General features: G+C 44.1%; 1 pseudogene; it reads left to right on the top strand.

The window, feature by feature from the left end:
* Positions 1-14,694, top strand: part of LOC145862280 (vascular endothelial growth factor receptor 1-like) — a 38,756-nt pseudogene extending 24,062 nt beyond the window's left edge.
* The last annotated feature ends 4,704 nt before the right edge of the window (positions 14,695-19,398 follow it).

Genomic DNA, 19,398 nt, shown 5'->3' with positions numbered 1-19,398 from the left:
TAAACTCAAACAGGTGATCACTCTGTTCATACGTAAACTCAAACAGGTGATCACTCTGTTCATATGTAAACTCAAACAGGTGATCACTCTGTTCATATGTAAACTCAAACAGGTGATCACTCTGTTCATACGTAAACTCAAACAGGTGATCACTCTGTTCATATGTAAACTCAAACAGGTGATCACTCTGTTCATATGTAAACTCAAACAGGTGATCACTCTGTTCATATGTAAACTCAAACAGGTGATCACTCTGTTCATATGTAAACTCAAACAGGTGATCACTCTGTTCATACGTAAACTCAAACAGGTGATCACTCTGTTCATACGTAAACTCAAACAGGTGATCACTCTCTTCATACGTAAACTCAAACAGGTGATCACTCTCTTCATACGTAAACTCAAACAGGTGATCACTCTGTTCATACGTAAACTCAAACAGGTGATCACTCTCTTCATACGTAAACTCAAACAGGTGATCACTCTGTTCATACGTAAACTCAAACAGGTGATCACTCTGTTCATATGTAAACTCAAACAGGTGATCACTCTGTTCATACGTAAACTCAAACAGGTGATCACTCTCTTCATACGTAAACTCAAACAGGTGATCACTCTGTTCATACGTAAACTCAAACAGGTGATCACTCTGTTCATATGTAAACTCAAACAGGTGATCACTCTCTTCATATGTAAACTCAAACAGGTGATCACTCTGTTCATATGTAAACTCAAACAGGTGATCACTCTCTTCATATGTAAACTCAAACAGGTGATCACTCTGTTCATACGTAAACTCAAACAGGTGATCACTCTGTTCATATGTAAACTCAAACAGGTGATCACTCTCTTCATATGTAAACTCAAACAGGTGATCACTCTGTTCATACGTAAACTCAAACAGGTGATCACTCTGTTCATATGTAAACTCAAACAGGTGATCACTCTGTTCATACGTAAACTCAAACAGGTGATCACTCTGTTCATATGTAAACTCAAACAGGTGATCACTCTGTTCATATGTAAACTCAAACAGGTGATCACTCTGTTCATACGTAAACTCAAACAGGTGATCACTCTGTTCATATGTAAACTCAAACAGGTGATCACTCTGTTCATATGTAAACTCAAACAGGTGATCACTCTGTTCATATGTAAACTCAAACAGGTGATCACTCTGTTCATATGTAAACTCAAACAGGTGATCACTCTGTTCATACGTAAACTCAAACAGGTGATCACTCTGTTCATACGTAAACTCAAACAGGTGATCACTCTCTTCATACGTAAACTCAAACAGGTGATCACTCTCTTCATACGTAAACTCAAACAGGTGATCACTCTGTTCATACGTGAACTCAAACAGGTGATCACTCTCTTCATACGTAAACTCAAACAGGTGATCACTCTGTTCATACGTAAACTCAAACAGGTGATCACTCTGTTCATATGTAAACTCAAACAGGTGATCACTCTGTTCATACGTAAACTCAAACAGGTGATCACTCTCTTCATACGTAAACTCAAACAGGTGATCACTCTGTTCATACGTAAACTCAAACAGGTGATCACTCTGTTCATATGTAAACTCAAACAGGTGATCACTCTCTTCATATGTAAACTCAAACAGGTGATCACTCTCTTCATATGTAAACTCAAACAGGTGATCACTCTGTTCATATGTAAACTCAAACAGGTGATCACTCTCTTCATATGTAAACTCAAACAGGTGATCACTCTGTTCATACGTAAACTCAAACAGGTGATCACTCTGTTCATATGTAAACTCAAACAGGTGATCACTCTGTTCATACGTAAACTCAAACAGGTGATCACTCTGTTCATATGTAAACTCAAACAGGTGATCACTCTGTTCATACGTAAACTCAAACAGGTGATCACTCTCTTCATACGTAAACTCAAACAGGTGATCACTCTGTTCATACGTAAACTCAAACAGGTGATCACTCTGTTCATATGTAAACTCAAACAGGTGATCACTCTCTTCATATGTAAACTCAAACAGGTGATCACTCTGTTCATACGTAAACTCAAACAGGTGATCACTCTGTTCATACGTAAACTCAAACAGGTGATCACTCTGTTCATATGTAAACTCAAACAGGTGATCACTCTCTTCATATGTAAACTCAAACAGGTGATCACTCTGTTCATATGTAAACTCAAACAGGTGATCACTCTGTTCATATGTAAACTCAAACAGGTGATCACTCTGTTCATATGTAAACTCAAACAGGTGATCACTCTGTTCATATGTAAACTCAAACAGGTGATCACTCTGTTCATACGTAAACTCAAACAGGTGATCACTCTGTTCATACGTAAACTCAAACAGGTGATCACTCTGTTCATATGTAAACTCAAACAGGTGATCACTCTGTTCATATGTAAACTCAAACAGGTGATCACTCTGTTCATATGTAAACTCAAACAGGTGATCACTCTGTTCATATGTAACTCAAACAGGTGATCACTCTCTTCATATGTAAACTCAAACAGGTGATCACTCTCTTCATATGTAAACTCAAACAGGTGATCACTCTGTTCATATGTAAACTCAAACAGGTGATCACTCTCTTCATACGTAAACTCAAACAGGTGATCACTCTGTTCATACGTAAACTCAAACAGGTGATCACTCTCTTCATACGTAAACTCAAACAGGTGATCACTCTCTTCATACGTAAACTCAAACAGGTGATCACTCTCTTCATACGTAAACTCAAACAGGTGATCACTCTCTTCATATGTAAACTCAAACAGGTGATCACTCTGTTCATATGTAAACTCAAACAGGTGATCACTCTGTTCATACGTAAACTCAAACAGGTGATCACTCTGTTCATACGTAAACTCAAACAGGTGATCACTCTGTTCATACGTAAACTCAAACAGGTGATCACTCTCTTCATACGTAAACTCAAACAGGTGATCGCTCTCTTCATATGTAAACTCAAACAGGTGATCACTCTCTTCATACGTAAACTCAAACAGGTGATCGCTCTGTTCATATGTAAACTCAAACAGGTGATCACTCTCTTCATACGTAAACTCAAACAGGTGATCGCTCTCTTCATATGTAAACTCAAACAGGTGATCACTCTCTTCATATGTAAACTCAAACAGGTGATCACTCTGTTCATATGTAAACTCAAACAGGTGATCACTCTCTTCATACGTAAACTCAAACAGGTGATCACTCTGTTCATATGTAAACTCAAACAGGTGATCACTCTCTTCATACGTAAACTCAAACAGGTGATCACTCTCTTCATATGTAAACTCAAACAGGTGATCACTCTCTTCATACGTAAACTCAAACAGGTGATCACTCTCTTCATATGTAAACTCAAACAGGTGATCACTCTCTTCATATGTAAACTCAAACAGGTGATCACTCTCTTCATACGTAAACTCAAACAGGTGATCACTCTCTTCATATGTAAACTCAAACAGGTGATCACTCTCTTCATACGTAAACTCAAACAGGTGATCACTCTCTTCATATGTAAACTCAAACAGGTGATCACTCTGTTCATATGTAAACTCAAACAGGTGATCACTCTCTTCATATGTAAACTCAAACAGGTGATCACTCTCTTCATACGTAAACTCAAACAGGTGATCACTCTCTTCATACGTAAACTCAAACAGGTGATCACTCTCTTCATATGTAAACTCAAACAGGTGATCACTCTCTTCATACGTAAACTCAAACAGGTGATCACTCTCTTCATATGTAAACTCAAACAGGTGATCACTCTCTTCATACGTAAACTCAAACAGGTGATCGCTCTCTTCATACCTAAACTCAAACAGGTGAGACAAATGGAGCAGACTAGAGTGTATATAATTGCATAAATATCTTATTTTTGATAATACCATATAAATCCATTTCTCTCTCAGCCAAACTCCTCTCAGGCAAAGGCAGAGTATATGTCAATCATCCTGGACCCGGACAAGGGAGGAGCAGTGCTCTGGAGGAGCAGTGTGATAGACTACAGTAGGACCCTAGCCAATGGGAGTTCCCAGAGACCGCCTCAAACTGGGTATACCTTTACACCATTGGTTACCGACCTGGTACACTGTGTAGTGATTGGTTACAGACTTGTGTATAAGTCTGAACTCCCTGTGTATAAACTTAGGAAAGAGGAGATGATTAAGATTGAAGATAGATAAGATCACTTTCTCATCTGCCTCAGAGATGACTAGGAGTGTCCCATGTAATCAGCATTATCTGTGTTGTGCAAGGGTGCGAGCTGTGTTTACTGTAACTAATCAGGTCTGGTTTGGGTGTGATCTGAGTTTGACTCATCGGGCTTGTTGGATATACAGAAAATGTAGTTCTAATAAAGTCTTGTTGAATTTCAACTCAACTTTATAACATCTAGGTGGTTCCCACCTAAAGCCTTCTGAACTTTCTCATGACCGTAAAGATTTAACAAAACATTGACTCTGCCAGACTGCCACCGCCCAGTGTTAAACCACGACACACCTTTGGGTTCCAACCTACCATTTGAGAAACAAATAGCTAAGGAGATTGTGTTCTGATTCTGTCTCTGTGTCCTTCCAGAGGAACCTCTGGACCGTGAGGCCTTTGGGAAGGTCATGCAGGTGTCTGCCTTTGGCATCGACAACTCTACAGGCTGCAGAACTGTGGCTGTCAAGATACTCAAAGGTACCTGCTTCCTTATGTTCATAAAGGTAGAGTTGAAGTCAGAAGTTTACATACACCTTAGCCAAATGCATTTCAACTCAGTTTTTCACAATTCCTGACATTTAATCCTAGTAAAAATGCCCTGTCTTAGGTCAGTTAGGATCATCACTTTATTTTAAGAATGTGAAATGTCAGAATAGTAGTAGAGAGAATGATTGATTTCAGCTTTTATTTCTTGGGGTCAAACATTTCGGGTAGCCTTCAACAAGCTTCCCACAATAAGTTGGGTGAATTTTGACCCATTCCTCCTGACAGAGCTGGTGTAACAGTCAGGTTTGTAGGCCTCCTTGCTCACACACGCTTTTTCAGTTCCGCCCACAAATTTTCTATGGGATTGAGGTCAGGGCTTTGTGATGGCCACTCCAATACCTTAACTTTGTTGTCCTTAAGCCAATTTGCCACAATTTTGGAAGTATGCTTGGGGTCATTGTCCATTTGGAAGACCCATTTGCGACCAAGCTTTAACTTCCTGACTGATGTCTTGAGATGTTGCTTCAATATATCCACAACATTTTTCGTCCTCATGATGCCATCTATTTTGTGAAGTGCACCAGTCCCTCCTGCAGCAAAGCACCCCCACAACATGATGCTGCCACCCCCGTGCTTCGCGGTTGGAATGGTGTTCTTCGGCTTGTAAGCCTCCCCCTTTTTCTTCAAAACATAACGATGGTCATTATGGACAAAAAGTTATATTTTTGTTCCCTCAGACCAGAGGACATTTCTCCAAAAAGTACGATCTTTGTCCCCATGTGCAGTTGCAAACCGTAGTCTGGCTTTTTAATGGCGGTTTTGGAGCAGTGGCTTCTTCCTTCCTGAGCGGCCTTTCAGCTTATGTCGTTATAGGACTCGTTTTACTGTGGATATAGATACTTTTGTACCTGTTTCCTCCAGCATCTTCACAAGGTCCTTTGCTGTTGTTCTGGGATTGATTTGCACTTTTCACACCAAGTACGTTTATCTCTAGGAGACAGAACCACTCCTTCCTGAGTGGTATGACGGCTGCGTGGTCCCATGGTGTTTATACTTGCATACTATTGTTTGTACAGATGAACATGGTACCTTCAGGCGTTTGGAAATTGCTCCCAAGGATGAACCAGACTTGTGGAGGTCTACAATTTTTTTTCTGAGGTATTGGCTGATTTCTTTTGATTTTCCCATGATGTCAAGCCAAGAGGCACTGAGTTTGAAGGTAGGCCTTGAAATACATCCACAAATACACCTCCAATTGACTCAAATGATGTCAATTAGCCTATCAGAAGCTTCTAAAGCCATGGCATCATTTTCTGGAATTTTCCAAGCCTTTTAAAAGGCACAGTCAACTTAGTGTATGTAAACTTCTGACCCACTGGAATTGTGATACAGTGAGTTATAAGTGAAATCATCTGTCTGTAAACAATTGTGGGAAAAACTACTTGTGCCATGCACAAAGTAGATGTCCTAAACGACTTGCCAAAACTATAGTTTGTTAACAAGAAATTTGTGGAGTGGTTGAAAAACGAGTTTTAATGACTCTAACCTAAGTGTATGTAAACTTCAGACTTCTACTGTACCTGCTTCCTTATGTTGTTCATAAAGGTACATGCTTCATTATGTTTATAAAGGTATCTGCTTCTTATGTTCATAAAGTTACATGCTTCCTTATGTTCATTATACCTCAGTCATGATATCTAAGAACAAATGAGGACCATTCAGAATAGAGTAGAGTAATACAGAAGTGAATAGAATATAACATGACTGTAGTTTACTACCATAATGACTGAGGCATGTGCTGTATTTATAATGTACTGTCCTGACTGCTGTCCACCAGAGGGTGCTACTCACAGTGAGCACAAGGCTCTGATGAATGTGGTCAACCTGCAGTGAGCCTGCACCAAGGCAGGGCCTCTGATGGTCATAGTGGAGTACTGTAGGCACGGAAACCTCTCCACCTACCTGAAGAGCAAGAGGACAGGTGTTCCTGCTCAACAGTGTGAGTTCAGACAGACAGGCAGGCAGACAGACAATCAGTCAGTCATGCAGATAGGCAGACACATTTACATTTTAGTCATTTAGCAGACGCTCTTATCCAGAGCGACTTACAGTAGTGAATGCATACATTTATTATTTTTTATTTCCGTACTGGCCCCCCGTGGGAATCGAACCCACAACCCTGGCGTTGCCTTTTCTTGCAGACCTCTAGATTATTAGATTAAATTAGAGAGTTTAATAGTCACATGTACAGGGTTGCACATGTAATTACAGGGTACAGTGACATTCTTGAGCACCAACATTCAGGGCAAAGTGAAATTAAACAATACAAATTATACAAATAGATAACGATAAAAATATAAATAACAATATGTGGCAACGATAAATGCCCATTGGGGTGGGGAGCAGGTAGTTGACTAGTGGTGGCAATTCAGAAGCCTGATGGTCTGGGGGCAGAAGCTATTGGCCCGTCTTACAGTTTTTGCCATGTTGCTCCTATACTGCCCGCGTCTGAGTGATGAAAAAGGGGAGAACAATCCATGGTTCAGATGGCTGGGGTCCCTGATGATCTTCCTGGCCTTCCTGTGACACCTGGTGTTGTAGGTGTCCTGGAGGGCAAGCAGTGTGCACCCAATTGTGTCCTGGAGGGCAAGCAGTGTGCACCCAATTGTGTCCTGGAGGGCAAGCAGTGTGCACCCAATTGTGTCCTGGAGGGCAAGCAGTGTGCACCAAATTGTGTCCTGGAGGGCAAGCAGTGTGCACCCAATGGTGCGTTGGGCTGAGCGTACCACTCTCTGTAGTGCCTTGCGGTCCGGGGTTCTGAAGTTGCCATACCAGGCTGTGATGCAGCCCGACAGTATCCCCTCGTGGACAGGCCAAATTTCTTCAGCATCCTGAGGTTGAACAGTCGCTGTCGAGCCTTCTTCACGACGGTGTCTGTGTGGTTTGACCAGCTGAGCTCCTCAGAGATGTGTACTCCGATGAAGTTTTTGACCGTCTCCACGGCGGCCCCATTGATGAGGATCAGGGCGTGTCCAGCCTGGTTCCTCCTGAAGTCCACAATCAGCTCCTTTGTTTTTCTGACATTGAGGGAGAGGTTGTTTACCTGAGACCACGCCATCAGAGTGCCTACCTCCTCCATGTAGGCTGTCTCGTCGTTGTTGGAAATCAGGCCTAATACTTTCGTGTCGTTTAGCGAATTTGATGATGTAGTTGGAACTGTGTGAGGCTACCCAGTCGTGGGTATACAGGGAGTATAGGCGGGAACTGCGGATGCACCCTTGTGGGGCCCCCGTGTTGAGAATCAGTGTCGAGGAGGTAATGTTATCAGTGTGGAGGAGGCAATGTTGCCTACCTTCACCACCTGGGGGCGGCCCGTCAGGAAGTCCAGGACAGTTGCACAGGGCTTTGGGTAAATCAGTGTTTCCCCTAGGATTTTTTTTAGCAGTGGTGGAAAGGGTAACAAGGGGGGGGGGGGGGGGGGTGCATTGCTACTAGCTACTAGCGTCAGCGCAATGACATGCTAGCTGTGCCATAGACTTCCAGTCATTGAACCAACGACTATCCATTTAAAAGGGCATCTCGGTGTTGTTGCAAATTTGGCAACAATTTTTGTCCATTGTGGCGGATGAATCAGAATTAGTTGGGTAACATAGATAATTAAGATGTTTTATTAGCATAATATGTTTATGAGAGATACTTGTCATTAGAAAATATTCCTTTGGAATCTTGTGTCTTTTAGTGGCACTTTTCCCTTAGCCTGGGCTCAGTCACTTGGGGCCCAGAGAGGGGAGAGGTCAGGCTTGTCTTTTACATGTCCCTGAAGAGGACAGAATGAAACATTGTCTTCATATGTGAATGTATCTGTTAAACCATGTGAAGGGATGGTGTGATTAATGGGGAACCAATTACTTGTCTCCACAATGCCTGTGCGCAAGTCACTCCCTCCTCCTTTGGCATTGGGGGAAGGTGTATGGCCGTGTCTGGACCATTGTATGTCCTCTTTGATGTTGCACTTATCTTGGGATAGTGTATGACATAGAGGCTCACTCCCCTCAGTGAGCTTGTCCAGGAGTGAAGTCAAGAGATGGGAGTATCTAGAGTTGTCAATTGATATATGCCATTGGATGAGATGGTGTTTCTGTACTATGAAGTACAAGGAACGAGATTAGAACCTCGTCATTAGGGACCAAACTGAACGATAATTTATAGCGAATGTTATCTGGCTAAGGGATACTCCTTTCTAAAGCATAAGGTCGCTTTGTGAACAGTTCCTAAGATCTGTTGTTTGTTATGTACGTTGAGAGGGGTGGATCTTGGGTATAAAAGATCTTCGTACTTTTGTGTAATCACTTTTTCAATGGTTCATTAGAGATAGCGCATCATTGAAGGTCAAGTGCTTTTTCCAAAGCATCTTAATTATTAAAGATGTAGTTTTAAGTATAACTCTGACTGGTGTGTGAAGTTTGTAACTCTCCTCATTTGGTAATGCAGAAATTAGCCACCAAACCATTCACCCTCTGAATGGCACACATACACAATCCATGTCTCAATTATCTCAAGGCTTAAAATCCTTCTTCAAATAAAATGAAAGTTTATTTGTCACGTGCGCTGAATACAACAGGTGTAGACCTTACAGTGAAATGCTTACTTACAAACTCTAACCAATAGTGCAAAAAAGGTGTTAGGTGAAGAACAGGTAAGTAAAGAAATAAAACAACAGTAAAAAGACAGGCTATATACAGTAGCGAGGCTATAAAAGTAGAGAGGCTACATACAGACACCGGTTAGTCAGGCTGATTGAGGTAGAATGTACATGTAGATATGGTTAAAGTGACTATGCATATATGATGAACAGAGAGTAGCAGTAGCGTAAAAGAGGGGTTGGCGGGTGGTGGGTGGCGGGACACAATGCAGATAGCCCGGTTAGCCAATGTGCAGGAGCACTGGTTGGTCGGCCCAATTGAGGTAGTATGTACATGAATGTATAGTTAAAGTGACTATGCATATATGATAAACAGAGAGTAGCAGCAGCGTACAAAAAGGGGTTTGGGGGGGCACACAATGCAAATTGTCTGGGTAGTCATTTGATTACCTGTTCAGGAGTCTTATGGATTGGGGGTAAAAACAGTTGAGAAGCCTTTTTGTCCTAGACTTGGAACTCCGGTACCGCTTGCCATGCGGTAATAGAGAGAACAGTCTATGACTGGGGTGGCTGGGGTCTTTGACAATTTTTAGGGCCTTCCTCTGACACCGCCTGGTGTAGCGGTCCTGGATGGCAGGCAGCTTAGCCTCAGTGATGTACTGGGCCGTACACACTACCCTCTGTAGTGCCTCGCGGTCAGAGGCCGAGCAATTGCCTTACCAGGCAGTGATGCAACCAGTCAGGATGCTCTCGATGTTGCAGCTGTAGAAACCTTATGAGGATCTCAGGACCCATGCCAAATCTTTTTAGTTTCCTGAGGGGGAATAGGTTTTGTTGTGCCCTCTTCCCGACTGTCTTGGTGTGTTTGGACCATTCTAGTTTGTTGTTGATGTGGACACCAAGGAGCTTGAAGCTCTCAACCTGCTCCACTACAGCCCCGTCGATGAGAATGGGGGCGTGCTCGGTCCTCCTTTTCCTGTAGTCCACAATCATCTCCTTTTTTGTCTTGGTTACGTTGAGGGATAGATTGTTATTCTGGCACCACCCGGCCAGGTCTCTGACCTCCTCTCTATAGGCTGTCTCGTTGTTGTCGGTGGTCAGGCCTACCACTGTTGTGTCGTCTGCAAACTTAATGATGGTGTTGGAGTCGTGCCTGGCCATGCAGTCGTGGGTGAACAGAGAGTACAGGAGGGGACTGAGCACGCACCCCTGTGGAGCTCCAGTGTTGAGGATCAGAGTGGCAGATGTGTTGCTACCTACCACCACCTGGGGACAACCTGTCAGGAAGTCCAGGATCCAGTTGCAGAGGGAGGTGTTTAGTCCCAGAATCCTTAGCTTAGTGATGAGCAGTGAGGGTACTATGGTGTTGAATGCTGAGCTATCGTCAATGACTAGCATTCTTACATAAGTGTTCCTTTTGTCCAGGTGGGAAAGGGCAGTGTGGAGTGCAATAGAGATTGCATCATCTGTGGATCTGTTTGGGCGGTATGCAAATTGGAGTGGGTCTAGGGTTTCTGGGATAATGGTGTTGATGTGAGCCATTACCAACCTTTCAAAGCACTTCATGGCTATGGACGTGAGTGCTACGGGTCTGTAGTCATTTAAGCAGGTTGCCTTTGTGTTCTTGGGCACAGGGACTATGATGGTCTGCTTGAAACATGTTGGTATTACAGACTCAATCAGGGACATGTTGAAAATGTCAGTGAAGACACCTGCCAGTTGGTCAGCACATGCCCGGAGCACACGTCCTGGTAATCCGTCTGGCCCCGCAGCCTTGTGAATGTTGACCTGTTTAAAGGTCTTATTCACGTCGGCTACGGAGAGCGTGATCACACAGTCGTCCGGACAGCTGATGCTCTCATGCATGCCTCAGTGTTGCTTGCCTCGAAGCGAGCATAGAAGTGATTTAGCTCGTCTGGTAGGCTCATGTCAGTGGGCAGCTCGCGGCTGTGCTTCCCTTTGTAGTCTGTAATAGTTTGCAAGCCCTGCCACATAAGACGAGCGTCGGAGCCGTTGTAGTATGATTCAATCTTAGCCCTGTATTGACGCTTTGCCTGTTTGATGGTTCGTCGCAGGGCATAGCAGGATTTCTTGTAAGCTTCCGAGTTAGAGTCCCGCACCTTGAAAGCGGCAGCTCTACCCTTTAGCTCAGTGCGAATGTTGCCTGTAATCCATGGCTTCTGGTTGGGGTATGTACATACAGTCACTGTGGGGACGACGTCCTCAATGCACTTATTGATAAAACCAGTGACTGATGTAGTGTACTCCTCAATGCCATCGGAAGAATCGCAGAACATGTTCCAAAACAGTCATGTAGTTTAGCATCTGCTTCATCTGACCACTTTTTTATAGACCGAGTCACTGATGCTTCCTGATTACATTTTTGCTTGTAAGCAGGAATCAGGAGGATAGCGTTATGGTCGGATTTACCAAATGGAGGGCGAGCGAGAGCTTTGTACGCGTCTCTGTATGTGGAGTACAGGTGATCTAGAATTTTTTTCTCCCTCTGGTTGCACATTTAACATGTTGATAGAAATTTGGTAGAACTGATTTAAGTTTCCCTGCATTAAAGTCTCCGGCCACTAGGAGCGCCGCCTCTGGGTGAGTGGTTTCCTGTTTGCTTATTTACTTATACAGCTGACTGAGTGCGGTCTTAGTGCCAGCATCTGTCTGTGGTGGTAAATAAACGGCCACGAAAAGTATAGCTGAAAACTCTATGCAAGTAGTGTGGCCTGCAATTTATCACAATATACTCTACTTCAGGCGAGCAAAATCTAGACACTTTCGTAGATTTTGTGCACCAGCTGTTGTTTACAAATATGCACAGACCGCCCCCCCCTCGTCTTACCGGAGTGTGCTGTTCTATCTTGCCGGTGCAGCGTATATCCTGCTAGCTGAATATCCATGTCGTCGTTCAGCCACGATTCCGTGAAACATAGGATATTACAGTTTTTGATGTCCCGTTGGTAGGATATTCGTGATCGTACCTCGTCTAGTTTATTGTCCAATGATTGCACGTTGGCGAGTAGTATCGACGGTAACGGCAGCTTTCCCAGTCGCCTTCTCCGGGTCCTGACCAGGCATCCGGTTCTTTGTCCTCTGTACCTGCGTCGCTTCCTCTTGCAAATAATGGGGATGTCGGCGAATGGAGAATTGTCGACATCCCCGTTAATTGTCGGCGAATGGAGAATTGGAGAATGTCCTTGGAGAATGTCTTGAGCGTCTTACTTGTTGTAGGAAAAATCTTTGTCTAATCTGAGGTGAGGGATTGATGTCCTGATATCCAGAAGCTCTTTTTTGCCGTAAGATACGGTTGCAGAAACATTATGTACAAAAGAAGTTACAAATAACGTGAAAGAAAACACAACAATTGGTTGGGCGCCCGTAAAACTGCTGCCATTTCTTCCAGCACCATTCTTTAACCTGTCTCCTCCCCTTCATCTACACTGATTGAAGTGGATTTAACAAGTGATATCAATAAGGGATCATAGCTTGTACCACAGACAGTGTGGTGAAGAAGGCGCAACAGCGCCTCTTCAACCTCAGGATGCTGAAGAAATTTGGCTTGGCACCTAAAACCCTCACAAACTCATACAGATGCACAATTGAGAGCATCCTATCGGGCTGTATCACAGCCTGGTAAGGCAACTGCACTGCCCACAACCGCAAGGCTCTCCAGAGGGTGGTGCGGTCTGCCCAACGCATCACCGGGGAAAACTACCTGCCCTCCAGGACACCTACAACACCCGATGTCACAGGAAGGCCTAAAAGATCATCAAGGACAACAACCACCCGAGCCACTGCCTGTTCACCCCGCTATCATCCATTAGGCGAGGTCAGTACAGGTGCATCAAAGCTGGGACCGAGAGACGGAAAAACAGCCTCTATCTCAAGGCCATCAGACTTAAATAGCCATCACTAGGCAGCTTCCACCCAGTTACGTAACCCTGCACCTTAGAGGCTGCTGCCCCATATACATAGACTTGAAATCACTGGCCACTTAATAATGGAACACTAGTCACTTTAATAATGTTTGCGTATTTTTGCTTTTCTCATCTCATATGCATATACTGTATTCTATTCTACTGTATTTTAGTCTATGCCACTCTGACATTGCTCATCCTAATACTTATATATTCCTTTATTCCATTATTTTACTTTTAGGTTGTATGTATTGTGTGTATTGTTGTGAATTGTTAGATATTACTGCACTGTTGGAGCTAGAAACACAAGCATTTCGCTACACCCGCAATAACATCTGCTAAACATGTGTATGTGACAAATAAAATTTGATTTTGATTCACGTGGTCCGTCTATGTCATGGAAAGAGCAGGTGTTCTTAATGTTTTGAATACTCAGTGACTATCTCTATGCTGTGACTATCTCTATGCTGTGAAGAAGGTGTCAATGTCACACTAACAGACCTATCTCACAGCCAACTCCTATTTCCTCTTATGGAGCTACAAAATGAACCTCAAGCACGCAAACAGAGAGACTCACTTCTGCAATCAATTTATGTTCTGTGGTATTATCTGTAATAAGAGCAAGAGTGACATTATCCTCAAATCTGTAGTTCTGAGTATCTAGTCCTAAACACTCACAGTGTGTGTTTTTAGAATCAGCTCAGTTCCATATCTGTACACACTGAACTCCAGTTTACACCAATAAACACACCATGCTTGATTTACATTTGGTTGGGTTGTCAACTGATGTGAATTCATCCTGAAATCAACAACAAAATATCACCATGTCATTGGATTTAGGTTAAACGTTGGGAGAAAAAAAGACGAAATGCCCGTATGTTGCTGACTTTTTGCAAATCCAATCAGTTTTCCACGTTGATTCAACGTCATCACATAGGTTTTTGGGGTTGAAATGACATGGAAACATTGATTCAACCAGTGGGATAACACACTGCGTTAGAACCTTAAGTTGACTATCACTCTATATTGACTATATTGACTACCAAAACACACTAATCACAACTCTCTCACTCTCTCACTCTCTCTCTCTCGCTCACTCACTCACTCACTCACTCACTCACTCACTCACTCACTCACTCACTCACTCACTCACTCACTCACTGACTCACTCACTCACTCACTCACTCACTCACAGGTGTGTCCAGCAGTGAGAGCAGCACCAGCTCAGGATTCAAGGAGCAGAGAGAGTATAGAGGAGAGGGGTAAGAGGGAGACGAGCTAAAAGGTATATCTACACATCATTTGATCTCTTTCTTTCTCTCTTTCTCTCTCCAGTTGTCTCCAAGTCTCCTCTTCTCCTGGAGAATCTCATGTCCTACAGTTTACAGGTGGCTCGAAGCACGGAGTTCCTCACCTCATAGAGAGACTTGGCTTGAGTATAACTGGTGTGTGTTTGTCTGTAGTTACAGCACCATGTTGGCATGCTGGGAGGCTAACCCCTCAGCCCGCCCCACCTTCACTGGCCTACTGGAAACACTGGGAGATCTGCAGGAGGCACGGGCTCAACAGGTAACAAACACATGAATACACACACCCAGCTGTTTGTGTGTGATAAGGATGGGAAGGACTATATTTCAGTGTACACACAGACTCACCAGCCTGGGCTAAGGCTAGTAACAGTAGGTAAAGTCCAATGTGTTGTAGTTGGTCATGTTTTCATAGCGTGGGTTGTCTGTTCCAGCTACATGAACACCAGGAGCACAGCAACACTCAGGACCTTTGAGGAGCTGCCATGAAAGAACCTGCCTGACCCCTCCCTCTAACTACTCTATCAGTCCTTTACCCCTCCCTCTAACTACTCTATCAGTCCTTTACCGTCCCTCTAACTACTCTATCAGTCCTTTACCCCTCCCTCTAACTACTCTATCAGTCCTTTACCCCTCCCTCTAACTACTCTATCAGTCCTTTACCCCTCCCTCTAACTACTCTATCAGTCCTTTACCCCTCCCTCTAACTACTCTATCAGTCCTTTACCCCTCCCTCTAACTACTCTATCAGTCCTTTACCCCTCCCTCTAACTACTCTATCAGTCCTTTACCCCTCCCTCTAACTACTCTATCAGTCCTTTACCGTCCCTCTAACTACTCTATCAGTCCTTTACCCCTCCCTCTAACTACTCTATCAGTCCTTTACCCCTCCCTCTAACTACTCTATCAGTCCTTTACCCCTCCCTCTAACTACTCTATCAGTCCTTTACCCCTCCCTCTAACTACTCTATCAGTCCTTTACCGTTCCTCTAACTACTCTATCAGTCCTTTACCCCTCCCTCTAACTACTCTATCAGTCCTTTACCCCTCCCTCTAACTACTCTATCAGTCCTTTACCCCTCCCTCTAACTACTCTATCAGTCCTTTACCCCTCCCTCTAACTACTCTATCAGTCCTTTACCCCTCCCTCTAACTACTCTATCAGTCCTTTACCCCTCCCTCTAACTACTCTATCAGTCCTTTACCCCTCCCTCTAACTACTCTATCAGTCCTTTACCCCTCCCTCTAACTACTCTATCAGTCCTTTACCCCTCCCTCTAACTACTCTATCAGTCCTTTACCCCTCCCTCTAACTACTCTATCAGTCCTTTACCCCTCCCTCTAACTACTCTATCAGTCCTTTACCTCTCCCTCTAACTACTCTATCAGTCCTTTACCGTCCCTCTAACTACTCTATCAGTCCTTTACCCCTCCCTCTAACTACTCTATCAGTCCTTTACCCCTCCCTCTAACTACTCTATCAGTCCTTTACCGTCCGTCTAACTACTCTATCAGTCCTTTACCCCTCCCTCTAACTACTCTATCAGTCCTTTACCTCTCCCTCTAACTACTCTATCAGTCCTTTACCCCTCCCTCTAACTACTCTATCAGTCCTTTACCCCTCCCTCTAACTACTCTATCAGTCCTTTACCGTCCCTCTAACTACTCTATCAGTCCTTTACCCCTCCCTCTAACTCCTCTATCAGTCCTTTACCCCTCCCTCTAACTACTCTATCAGTCCTTTACCCCTCCCTCTAAGTACTCTATCAGTCCTTTACCCCTCCCTCTAACTACTCTATCAGTCCTTTACCCCTCCCTCTAACTACTCTATCAGTCCTTTACCCCTCCCTCTAACTACTCTATCAGTCCTTTACCCCTCCCTCTAACTACTCTATCAGTCCTTTACCCCTCCCTCTAACTACTCTATCAGTCCTTTACCGTCCCTCTAACTACTCTATCAGTCCTTTACCCCTCCCTCTAACTACTCTATCAGTCCTTTACCGTCCCTCTAACTACTCTATCAGTCCTTTACCCCTCCCTCTAACTACTCTATCAGTCCTTTACCGTCCCTCTAACTACTCTATCAGTCCTTTACCCCTCCCTCTAACTACTCTATCAGTCCTTTACCCCTCCCTCTAACTACTCTATCAGTCCTTTACCCCTCCCTCTAACTACTCTATCAGTCCTTTACCCCTCCCTCTAACTACTCTATCAGTCCTTTACCCCTCCCTCTAACTACTCTATCAGTCCTTTACCCCTCCCTCTAACTACTCTATCAGTCCTTTACCCCTCCCTCTAACTACTCTATCAGTCCTTTACCTCTCCCTCTAACTACTCTATCAGTCCTTTACCGTCCCTCTAACTACTCTATCAGTCCTTTACCCCTCCCTCTAACTACTCTATCAGTCCTTTACCCCTCCCTCTAACTACTCTATCAGTCCTTTACCGTCCCTCTAACTACTCTATCAGTCCTTTATCCCTCCCTCTAACTACTCTATCAGTCCTTTACCTCTCCCTCTAACTACTCTATCAGTCCTTTACCCCTCCCTCTAACTACTCTATCAGTCCTTTACCCCTCCCTCTAACTACTCTATCAGTCCTTTACCGTCCCTCTAACTACTCTATCAGTCCTTTACCCCTCCCTCTAACTCCTCTATCAGTCCTTTACCCCTCCCTCTAACTACTCTATCAGTCCTTTACCCCTCCCTCTAAGTACTCTATCAGTCCTTTACCCCTCCCTCTAACTACTCTATCAGTCCTTTACCCCTCCCTCTAACTACTCTATCAGTCCTTTACCCCTCCCTCTAACTACTCTATCAGTCCTTTACCCCTCCCTCTAACTACTCTATCAGTCCTTTACCGTCCCTCTAACTACTCTATCAGTCCTTTACCCCTCCCTCTAACTACTCTATCAGTCCTTTACCGTCCCTCTAACTACTCTATCAGTCCTTTACCCCTCCCTCTAACTACTCTATCAGTCCTTTACCCCTCCCTCTAACTACTCTATCAGTCCTTTACCCGTCCCTCTAACTACTCTATCAGTCCTTTACCCCTCCCTCTAACTACTCTATCAGTCCTTTACCCCTCCCTCTAACTACTCTATCAGTCCTTTACCCCTCCCTCTAACTACTCTATCAGTCCCTTACCCCTCCCTCTAACTACTCTATCAGTCCTTTACCCCTCCCTCTAACTACTCTATCAGTCCTTTACCCCTCCCTCTAAATACTCTATCAGTCCTTTACCCCTCCCTCTAACTACTCTATCAGTCCTTTACCCCTCCCTCTAACTACTCTATCAGTCCTTTACCGTCCCTCTAACTACTCTATCAGTCCTTTACCCCTCCCTCTAACTACTCTATCAGTCCTTTACCCCTCCCTCTAACTACTCTATCAGTCCTTTACCCGTCCCTCTAACTACTCTATCAGTCCTTTACCGTCCCTCTAACTACTCTATCAGTCCTTTACCCCTCCCTCTAACTACTCTATCAGTCCTTTACCCCTCCCTCTAACTACTCCATCAGTCCTTTACCCCTCCCTCTAACTACTCTATCAGTCCTTTACCCGTCCCTCTAACTACTCTATCAGTCCTTTACTCCTCCCTCTAACTACTCTATCAGTCCTTTACCCCTCCCTCTAACTACTCTATCAGTCCTTTACCTCTCCCTCTAACTACTCTATCAGTCCTTTACCCCTCCCTCTAACTACTCTATCAGTCCTTTACCCCTCCCTCTAACTACTCTATCAGTCCTTTACCCCTCCCTCTAACTACTCTATCAGTCCTTTACCCCTCCCTCTAACTACTCTATCAGTCCTTTACCCCTCCCTCTAACTACTCTATCAGTCCTTTACCGTCCCTCTAACTACTCTATCAGTCCTTTACCCCTCCCTCTAACTACTCTATCAGTCCTTTACCGTCCCTCTAACTACTCTATCAGTCCTTTACCCCTCCCTCTAACTACTCTATCAGTCCTTTACCCCTCCCTCTAACTACTCTATCAGTCCTTTACCCGTCCCTCTAACTACTCTATCAGTCCTTTACCCCTCCCTCTAACTACTCTATCAGTCCTTTACCCCTCCCTCTAACTACTCTATCAGTCCTTTACCCCTCCCTCTAACTACTCTATCAGTCCTTTACCCCTCCCTCTAACTACTCTATCAGTCCTTTACCCCTCCCTCTAACTACTCTATCAGTCCTTTACCCCTCCCTCTAACTACTCTATCAGTCCTTTACCCCTCCCTCTAACTACTCTATCAGTCCTTTACCCCTCCCTCTAACTACTCTATCAGTCCTTTACCCCTCCCTCTAACTACTCTATCAGTCCTTTACCCCTCCCTCTAACTACTCTATCAGTCCTTTACCCCTCCCTCTAACTACTCTATCAGTCCTTTACCCCTCCCTCTAACTACTCTATCAGTCCTTTACCCCTCCCTCTAACTACTCTATCAGTCCTTTACCCCTCCCTCTAACTACTCTATCAGTCCTTTACCCCTCCCTCTAACTACTCTATCAGTCCTTTACCCCTCCCTCTAACTACTCTATCAGTCCTTTACCCCTCCCTCTAACTACTCTATCAGTCCTTTACCCCTCCCTCTAACTACTCTATCAGTCCTTTACCCCTCCCTCTAACTACTCTATCAGTCCTTTACCCCTCCCTCTAACTACTCTATCAGTCCTTTACCCCTCCCTCTAACTACTCTATCAGTCCTTTACCCCTCCCTCTAACTACTCTATCAGTCCTTTACCCCTCCCTCTAACTACTCTATCAGTCCTTTACCCCTCCCTCTAACTACTCTATCAGTCCTTTACCCCTCCCTCTAA

This window comes from Salmo salar, chromosome 19 (genome assembly GCF_965601325.2).
Source record: "Salmo salar chromosome 19, fSalSal1, whole genome shotgun sequence".
In the NCBI taxonomy this organism is placed as follows: domain Eukaryota; kingdom Metazoa; phylum Chordata; class Actinopteri; order Salmoniformes; family Salmonidae; genus Salmo; species Salmo salar.
This window is presented reverse-complemented; position numbering and strand designations above follow the sequence as displayed.